This window comes from Hipposideros armiger, unplaced genomic scaffold (genome assembly GCF_001890085.2).
Source record: "Hipposideros armiger isolate ML-2016 unplaced genomic scaffold, ASM189008v1 scaffold_14, whole genome shotgun sequence".
Classification (NCBI taxonomy): domain Eukaryota; kingdom Metazoa; phylum Chordata; class Mammalia; order Chiroptera; family Hipposideridae; genus Hipposideros; species Hipposideros armiger.
The window spans coordinates 7,983,658-7,994,685 of record NW_017731364.1 but is presented as its reverse complement, the minus strand read 5'-3'; positions in this window follow the sequence as shown (position 1 = coordinate 7,994,685).

Genomic DNA, 11,028 nt, shown 5'->3' with positions numbered 1-11,028 from the left:
GTTGTCACTTTGAGGGGTAAAAAGTATAACTATTGCACTGTGTTGTACAGCTGAAACTAATTTAAAAAACGCTTGTTTCACAATAAAAAACAATAAATGAGGAAAAACAAGGCTTTTCTTCAAGAGACACCTAAATGCTACATCTCTAAGGAGAAAAGGATTTGACAAAAATTCTTTGATTGTAGAATTTTCAGTGGGTTTTCAATCTTTTTAAGTTCACACTCAACAAACCCAAGCACATTTCAGGAATGAGTTTTAGATGATTAGTTGGATGAGTAGCTTTTATACCTAATAAACCCACTTTTGTTAGACATGCCAAAGCAGGAGGTTGTGAAATTGCTATGAGCTGCTTCAAAAGTAATCCCAGTCCTTGCCTGCATTCCAAACAAGTAACATCAAAAAGGGAGCCCAAAGAGCAAGTTGTTCTTTAAGTCTTTGACTTCTCTGACCCTCAGAAATAGGTGAATTTTAAGCGACAAAATAGTGCACATGATATTGAAGTGTCTAAACCCTTAAAATGTAAGATGCTTTGTAAAGGTCCAAAATGAATCACCTTCCTAAATTTAGCTAAAAATTGTTAGGAAAGTGTTTTATTGTGTTTTAGTTTATGATATATGACAGGGAAAACAATTTTCAGTATCTGTCTAAGATTGTTTTGTTGTTCCAGCTGATGAAGTATTTTCTCCCACTTCTATAATTTAATGTCCAAATTGCAAATGGTAAAATGTTTCAACTAATTAATGCCATCCTATTGGAACTATTTAGGGTGTATAGTTCTTTATTCCTCTTATCTGACCACTGCTTGTCTGCTTCTTCACCACAAGATCAACATTCTGCTTCTATTGTAAAACAAAAGAGGCTTTTTGTGTGTGTGTATGGGACAAGTCCCATCAGGCTTGACATGCACAGATGAAAACATTATCTCCCATTGCAGACATGATAATTCCTAGGAAAAGCATTAAGAGCTCTTTCTCCTTTCTCTCACTTTCCAGAAGCAACACTTTAGGACTTAAATGCTTAATCAATTCAGGCCCCCATCCAAGGTCAGCTATATGAGCAAATTAAGACTTCCAAGTTGTGCTTAAAATATCAGAGGATTCCCATCACTGGGATGGGCAAATGGCATTTGTTCTTCAGATCGTATTTTCAATATTTAATCTTTATTTTAACCCACTAACTTTACATAGAAATAAATTGTGGCAAGACAGGTGAGGAAACTTGTCCAAAGCAGAATCAGAATTAGCATGGGGCATCCTGTCGCAGTCTAACATTACATGTACCACACCTAGAAAACTGTTTTCGTTTACTTTGGATTTACCCTCCTGAATTTAAGGAAGAGCTCTTATTCATCAGGCTAATGATAATACTTGGATTATTCTCTATGTATTAGTTTGAACATGAAACAGGATTGTTCCTGTCTAAAACCTAACTGGCTCTTCAGAGTTCAAATTAGTTGCAACTTTTTGGTTGATTGATGCTCAACTTTAGGTTAAATTTTTAACATGTATTGTTTTTGCTATTAAAAATAGATTTTTGGGTACTTTAAGAATGAAATCAACCACTTTTTTTATTACTGTTTTCAATATTATTCAGTAGTCAGAAGTTGAATGCTCCTATTTGTATAGATCCCTGATTTGGGTTGAACCCAGCACAGAGAATGACATCAGACAATGAAAGTATAGTAACATGGAAGAAAGAGATTTCAGTATTCACCCCCTGACATAGAAACATTGATTTTGACAACCATCTATGCATGAGAGTAACTTGATGCAAGTCCAGAAGACAGTGGAGAGGCCCCCAGCACTCTGATACAGCAAAAATGTTAAGAATAGATGTATTGAAAAGAATAAGAAACATTTCATATTGCCTGTGTGATTCCTCCTCCAAAGCAGCTCAGTGCCAAGAGAAACTTTTTTTGGCTTATGATTTCTCCCTTGGTGGAAAGTGAGAAGATAGTTGAGTGCTGGGCACCCCAGCCATAGTGGACACTGCCCAAGATACCGTTCTTTATTGCCCCACCCAAAACACATAGGAAATCAACATAGCTGAAGAGACAAGGGATAGCTAGGGCCAGGGAAAAAGTGGTGGGGATTTACAACAGCCAGGGTAAACTCAGCAAAGGGACACAGTTTCTACTAACTGCCTAAAAATTCTATGAAGATACTTGTCCACAAACTTCACAGGACACTTTCCCTAAGGATTTCCCCCAAGTAGCCCATGTGCAACTCAAGTACTCTAAGCACCTCTCCTCCTAAAACTAGTGCCCCACACATGCCACCTGCAAACAGGACACACAAGCCCCAACAGATCATACATGAACACAAACCAACAACAGGCTCAGCACTCCTGGATTTGGAAAAATACATAGACTTGAACATTTCAGAGCATTGTCCTAGAGAAAATTAATGGGAGGCTGCCTAGTTTAGCACAGTACTCTCCTAGAGAAAATTACCTAAGCCAGTCTAGCTTGGTAGAGTTGAAAGAAAGCATACCATCCTAATACTTCACCTCCAAAGGGAATAAGAGGAACGGAGCAGTTGCTCCTACAGAAAAGATCCGATAGACCCACAGAATGGTTAGCTAGGCTGTCTAATGAAGATCTTTCTCTCCTGATGGCAGGAGGTGACCGCTTCTTTAAATGCAAAGACAATGATGCAAGACTTCAAGGAACATGAAAATACAAGGAAATATAACACTTCCATACAAACACAAAAAGTTTCTAGTAACCAACCCCAAAGAAATGGACATCTACCAACCAAATGATAAAAGATTCAAAATAGTAGTTTTAACTTCACTCAGCAAGCTACAAAGAATACAAATAAACAACTCAACAAAACCAGGAAAATATACATGAACAAAACCAGAATTTTAACAAAGAGATAAAAATAATGAACAGAATCAAACAAATTTTGGAGCTGAATATACAATAAATGAAATTTAAAAATGTGTTAGTGTCAACATTAGCTTATATCAAGGAGAAAAAATAATTTGGTGAACTTTAAGAAAGGTCATTTGGAATTAGCAATCAGAGGAAGAAAAGAAAAAAAAGAGTAAAAAAAGCCTACTGGATTTATGGAATATCATCAATGGAACAAATATACATATATGGGAGACCTAAAAGGAGAAGAGAGAGAGAAAGAAGCAGAAAACTTATTTGAAAAAATAATGGCTGAAAATTTTCCAAATTTTGGGAGCGATATGAACATCCAGATAAATAAAGCTCAAAGGTTCCCAAACAGGATCAATCCAAAGCATATTATAACATGACACATTATAATCAAATTGTCCAAAGTCACAGAGAAAAAGAGAATTTTGAAAGCAGCAAAAGGGAAGCAACTCATCACATGCAAGGGAAAACCTATCAGGCTATTTGGTGACTTCTCAGCAGATACCTTGCAGGCCAGAAGAGAGTGGATGGTATAGTCAATATGCTGGGGGGAAAACAACAACAACAAAATACCCTGTAACTCAAGAATACTATATCCAGCAAAAGAATCCTTCAAAATGAAGAAGAGGTAAAGATTTTCCCAGACAAACAAAAGTTGAGAGTGTGCATTACCACTAGGCTTGTCTTGCAAATGATGCTAAAGGGAGAACTTCAAGTTGAAATAAAAGGATGCTAACTTATAATGGAAAACATAATTACCTGTACCAGGGAGTTTGGTACAGGTAAGTATATAATCAAATTCAGAACACATTGATACTAGAATGGTAGTGCACAAAATGCTTTTAACTATAACATATAAATTAAAAGACAAAAGTACGAAAAATAACTAGCTACAATACTTTGTTAAGGAATATGCAATATTAACAGATGTACATTGTGACACTGATAACACAAAATGTTGGGAGAGAATGAAAGCATAAAATTTTGTATGCAATTAAGTAGTTATAAGCTTTAAATGAACTGTTATAACTATAAGATGTTTTATTTAAGCCTCATGCTAATCACAAAGAAAAATACACTAAATACACAAAAGATAAGAGAAAAGAATCAAAACATACCACTAAATAAATAATAAAATCACAAAGGAGAAAAGCAAGATGGGAAAGAAAAAAACAAAGGAACTGCAAAACACTCAAACAATTAACAAAACAATCATAGTAAGTCTTCACCCATTAACAATTACTTTAAATGGAAATAGATTAAATTCTCCCATCAAAAGACATAGAATGAATGAATGGGTTAAAAAAAAAGATCCAGTAATATGTTGCCAACAGGAGACTCATTTTGGCTTTAAGGATACATATAGGCTGATATTGAAGAGATGGAGAAAAAATATTCCATGCAAATAGTAACCAAAAGAGAGTAGGAGTGGCTATGCATACATCAGACAAAACAGACTAGTTGAAAAACTGTCACGAGATAAAGAAAGTCATTGTGTAATGATAAAGGGGTTATACCCTGAACAAGAGGGTATAACAAGTGTAAATGTATGTGAACTCAACAACAGAGTACCTAAATATATAAGGCAAATATTAACAGATGTGAAAGAAAAAACAACATAGGCTAAGCAGAAAATACAGTCCTTGTTCAGACAGTAGATATCTTTATTATCCAAACTATCAAGTTTTAGCTAATCTGTACAGAGAGAACCGAGAGAACATATGAGGGAGCTATCCCTGAGAATGTTGGTCCAGTGTGTAAGTATTGAATATAAGGAAGAATAAGAGAAAGTTTATTGATACAGAAAAATTAGCCCATGATTCAGGATTTACCATTATGACAACAGTCTCTACAAATGTTTCTAAAACATTGCTGGGATAGTTCTTTAGAGCTTGGATGCAATATGAAATAAAGTAAATGAAACTGAGATGCAAAAATTGTTTTATCAAAATGTTGTGAGAAAAGACGGAAGAGGTGGGAAGTTAGAATGGATTTAATTTGTGAGACTAGAGAACCAATCACTTGCCCTGCATAACTTCAGGAGACCCAGAGGACACACTTTTTCCTAAGATAATAAGTAATATCTGAGGAGAACTCTAGCTTTATTAAAAATATTGGTGCTGACTGTCCTCTCTCATCCAGGGTGACTATAGGAGAAGATACATGGAGCTGAGATCTTTAGTTTCAATGGGGATGATTGGATTCAGGAATAGGAAAGGCCAGTTATTGGCACTTACTCGTCAGAGGCAACCCAGATATACCTACAAAGTTGGTGTGGCAACCAGGGTGTTTAGAATGTTAGGGATCTGAGATAATGACCATTGTGATTCCAAAGGTGAGATAGATGGACTGCAATTGCATAATCAGATACAGTTAAATGGTGGTGAGCAGAAAGCTGATGTCAGCAACTGCAAAGGAAAATAGTGATCCCTTATTCAGTTTCTTTATGAGACAATTCTTAGACTCAGAATCTATCTATTGAAAAGAAGGCTAAGTCTTTTGGACTTATAAAAAATAAGTACTTTGGAATATACTTTGGAAGTATAAAATAAGTACTTCCCCAGTCCTTCTCAAAAAACAAACAAACAAACAAACAAACAAAAAAACTATAGCCATTTGTAAGAGGAAAACAGTTCATTGGAGAAAAAGAAATACCCAGATCTTTCTAGAGCAGTTATGGAACCTGAACTGGCATTAGATTTAAAGCAGGGGTTCTGAATTTCAGTGCCCCCCCCCCATTAGGATGAGAACTTATGGAAACTAGGTGATAAATGGAATTATAGTCCAAATATATCCCATTATATGTGCAACAGATCTTAGGATACACACTCTGTTAATTTCCCTGATCCACAGTGCACAATTGAGATGAATATAGTTAAAAGCTGGCAAAATCCTCATATTGATTATCTTGACTGTAGAATAAATGATATTATGATAAGAAGGACCAAGTGAAAGCTCCTGAAACTGTCTCCTCACACCACCAAGATAGTATAAGCTAGCCACAATACGACATCCCAGGAGGAATTGCAGAGGTTAGTCATCATCAAAAATGTAAAGCACGCTAGGGGTGGTGATCTCCCATTTAATTCAGCTGTACAATGCCTGGATACTCAGATGGATCTTGGTAGATAACAGAGAAATAGGGTCACCCCCACCCAATGGCAACATTCAGTTCAACTATAGCAGCTGTGGATACTTATTGGAAAGGGTCAAGACAGCTGCTGACACTTGGTTTGCAGCTATTGATCTGGAGACTGTACAATAATTTTCTCAATCCTCATCAAAAAAGAAAAAAAAAGTTTGTTTTATGTGAGATAGACAGGACACATTAATTGTTTTGCCCTTGAGCTATGTTAACTCTTCTAATCTCCATCACAATAGTTGGCAGGGACCCTGATTATCTTAAAATGACACACAATATTATGCTAGTCCACTATATTGATTCATCATGCTTATTGAACTTGGTAAGGAAAAATTTTCAAACACTTCTGTAATTTTTCTATGACTTCAAAAATTAAAAAATATTATGGCTTCAAAAAATTAATTGTATTTATGTTTATGTATCTAATTCTTTAATCTAATCTTATAGAATTTTGGTACACCTTGAAAAGTTAATTTTTTTCTAAATTTCTAAACATTTATTCCAGACCAATTATTAAACAAACAACAAGCTCTCTGTTGATTTGCAAACGTCTTCTCAAATATGTAAAATTAATATGCAGTCTATTCTATTACTTATTTTTCTATGTGCACATCTATTTTATTGAGTACTATATGTTTTAATTTATAAAAATATTTAAATTTATATATTTTTTTTCTTTTTAAATATCCATTGGTAGTTTTATCTGTTCATGTTTCCAGATGCTATGCATTATCTCATTATAGAATTTCAAGAAAAATCATGATAGATATAGTAGTGAAGTTACATCAATTCTCCAAATTAATTTGGGAAAATTGAACTCTTAATAATTGGACTTTATAATAAAAGTTTTGACACTTATTTTATATATTCCATAAATTGTTAGTACTTTATATAAATTATGCATATTTTCATTTGGTTAATCAGTAAACATTCTGTATTACTCCCTTTATGAATATAATCTACATTAAATAATATATTTTATTAAGACATGTCAATAAATAAAACACCAGCAAATAATTATGGAAAAAATTTATTGCACTTTGTATGTAAATCTGAGCTTTATAAACTTAAGTATACTTTAGTGGGTGGAAAAGAAAAGAAAAAATAACGATGAGAGTCCTTGATATCACATACAGAAACAATTGAAAAGTAATAGTATTTAGCCTGGATAGATGAGAAATTGTTTCTTGTATTGAAAAGTTTTTCATGTGGGTAGAATAGATACATTTATGGTCATGAGAAGTATAACTGAACCATGAACAGAAATATCAAGGTAACAGAGGTTGAAAACTATTCTTATAATTTCAATTAAAGATAATATGAACTGCCTTAAAAGGTATTTAGTTCACTGCCCTTGTGGTTGTGCAAAATGAGGCTGAAATCACTTGGAAGGGTATTTGTGAAACAGATAAGCTGTGAGTGATGTTATATTTTGAATGTCTTCCAATTGTTAAGTCATTGATATTGTGGAATTTAGGGTGTAGTTCATTTATTCTTCACTTTGATGTTCTTCTAATCCCACTCACAAGATTTATGATCTTAAAAATCATATGGTAGATCATCATTCCCATGAAAGCATTGCTTCAGCTCTTAGCTCATTAAGCATTTTGTTGGCATATGTAAAATTGCACCTGTAATGAGGCTATCCTTTGAGGTTATAGCCTTTACTTAAATTCCTTTAGGGTTCATTTTAAAGCTAATGGTTTCAGCTGATGTTTTGGATTTGGTTCACATTGTTAAATGCTTTAATACAATTTGGAAAAGCCAACTTTACATTCTTTTGCTGGTTGAGCTAAATAAATCCCATCCAAGACAAAAACCAAGAAGGATGACTGACCTAACTCCGCTTTTGTGCCTTTATTTGTTGAGGAAGTGGAAAGTGCCATGAGATTGATTAAATCAAATAAGTAGGTTGGGGCTGACCCTTTGGGTAATTTGTTCATTTCCTTTTGTTTGGCCCCTCTTCTAAGCACAGCCAAGCCTGTTGCCATGCAGACAATCAAGATTATTTGTTGGTAAATTTTCACTTTTTGGAAACGGAGCTAACACTAGTTCCTCATTTAAGAAAAAAATGCAAGTTAAGTCTAATGTAAATACCTAACAGCCCACTCCTGTTTGTGTTTCGGTTGGGTGGTTTAAATGGTTTATGAATTTTGTTTTCCTAACATATAAAAATCAGCTGAATCTCTTAGCCTCCATCTTGAAACTGGTAACGTCTATTCTGTTGAACACAAACAGAACAATTTTGAGCCTCTTGGCACAGGTTTTAAGAAAATATTTATTTTTATAATTACCATTAACCAATACATTTCCAAGCATTTCTCAGGATGGCACAGTGAGTAAAACAAAACACATATTGGCTCTATTCAGTAAGATTCAGGCATTTGTTGAACTACTATACTGCAAGTCCAATGTTGGTTTCTAGGGAAAGAGAATAAACCTAGTTTCTTGAATAAAGTTGGTTACAAAGTAATAGGGGATAAAAGAAAGTACCATAATTCATTATTAATTCAAAACAAAACCTAAGTGGCACAGGAAAGGAATTAAATGTCATAAGGTTTCTCTTATGAGAATGAGCACCTTTCATTAGGAAAGATTCTGTGAGCTCAGAAGGTCAACAGGGTTGGGGGTTGGGAGGGGGGCTGGGTTAAAATGAGGGAGAGGAATCTAGGCCGAATAATAGATAATATGCTTTCTAAGTGAGTCAAATGCACTAATGAATTTTAAAACACATATGCTTTAGCCTACTGTAAGGTGAATATTGCCCTTTATAGCAATTATTTTTATAACTAAATTAGGTCATCCATAAATGTTTGATTTTTCAGGGACAATGGAAACACATATCACTATACAAATCTCCAGAGAAGCCTGACCTGATACTGCATATAATTGAGACATTCTAACTTTCTTCAGGGAGTAAATCAGTTGATTTTCAACTATTTTATTCACCTCTAATTTAAGTGTCCTCTTTCTAAATGGTAATTTGACCCAGAACATCTTTGAAATGTCTCAGACATTTAGCAATTCCTCAAGGGGCTGTTACACCTGTGAGTCATGATGAATTCAGAAGATAGAACAAGTTAATGACTTTTGGAAAAAATGTATTTGATGTGGTAGGATTCACTTCCAGGAAATCACTTAGCATAAAATCTAAAAGGTCAGGAGGGTGGAAAGTAGCAACATGATTGCCTAACGCTATTTCCTTTAGTGATAAATAAATTTCTGAGTACTTAGAAGAGACGCTTTTACAAACTAACATCAGAAAGGCAGCATGATATTGTTGAAAGAGGACTGGGGTTGGAATTGGGAGACCTGGAAGTCAGTTCTGGTTTGACACAAATTTCCTGTCTGACTCTAATGATATCATTTCTCCTGGGGCTTTAACTTCCTCTGTACCTAATGACAGGGTTGGAGATAGAGTTTAAGATCATTTCAAGTTCTGACAGAGTTATCTTACCTTATCATACATTTGATGTTTTCAGACTTTTAAGGGTGAGATTTAAGATGGAGGCCTGATTTGAGTTTATAGGCTTGAAAAGTTTTGAAGCTACTCTAGCAGTGAATTGTGCAAAGCCAGATCACAATTAGAACTGCATTATAAATGAAGCTGAGAAGATCAGAAACAAATCACTTGGCCACAAACCAGTGCCTAAGAACTTAGTGTTGAAAGAAACAGAATATATTAATAAGTAACATAGTTGGAAGTTTTGCATTAATTTGAGCCTCTGTTTCAAAGTCTTAAACTAGCCGCTATGTTTGCAAAATCATAGGCCTAGCAGTGACTACTGAGAAATTGACTGAACAAAGACTATAAAGTTTAAAAATAATGGCATGGCTAACTGTTCTGATTTTAAAGATAAAAATTAGGTTAATAATATTTAAGTGGCAGCCCAGAAAATTGATTTAGAATTGGAAATATCAGGGTTGGATAAAGCTTTTTAAAATACCTGGCTAAAGATTGTGTAGGCTGAAGCCAACAATTTCAGCAAGTTTCTCTTTTATCCATGAAATGTTAAGGCTGTTCATTGCTTCCTACTCTTGGCAAGATCAGAGCTGCTTGTCTAAACAGTCTTTTTTTCACACCAGTTTTTACTAAGGTTAGGGTAGGGCTGTGTTTGTTGGGTCTTCCATAAAAAAGATATGGATGTGGGGACAGCCACGTTTCTTACGCCCATTCCTAAGACCCTCAGAGAGTGAACATTCAGGGGTCTGGTTTCTGATTTGTGAAATGTGAAACAGAGAATATGTTTTTGAGGCAAGTTTTTGGGGAATGACTCTCCTAGGTCTATTCTCTTATCTAACTGGCAATTATTTTAACAGATATTTTGATGTATACTATACATGCAATTAACTGTATATATTTAAATTATACAACTTAATTTTTGACATATGCATACACCCATACCCATGATATCATAACCACTATAAAGATAATGTATATATTAATTAGCTACCCCCAAATTCCTCATGCTCCTTTCTAATTCCTCCCACTGCCTCCCTCCCACACTCCCACCCCACCACCCTCAGACAATCACCGATTTACTTTCTGTTGTTATAAATCAGTTTGCTTGGTGTAGGTTTTTATATAAATGGAAGAAGATGGTTCATACTCTTTTTCTTCCAAATTTTTTGATTCTGCATAATTATTTTGATATTTATATAGTTTGTTAAGTGTATCAATACTTTGTTTCTTTCATTCCTGAGTAATACTTCACAATTTTTTTCTTCCATTTACCAAATGGTAGATGTTTCAGTTGTTTCAAATTTCAAGGTTTTATGAATAAAGCTGCTACAAAATTAATGTACAAAAAATAAAATATCTGGCTGACACATTCATTTTATAGATGGAGAAACTGAGGCCCCATAGAGATTTAGCTCTATACACACACACATACATATGGGTGTGATCAAAATATACAGTGAATGTTTAAATAAAAAAAATATTACAGTAAAAGACACATTGCCATTAATCCCCCTCAAAATACTCCCAATCACTTCA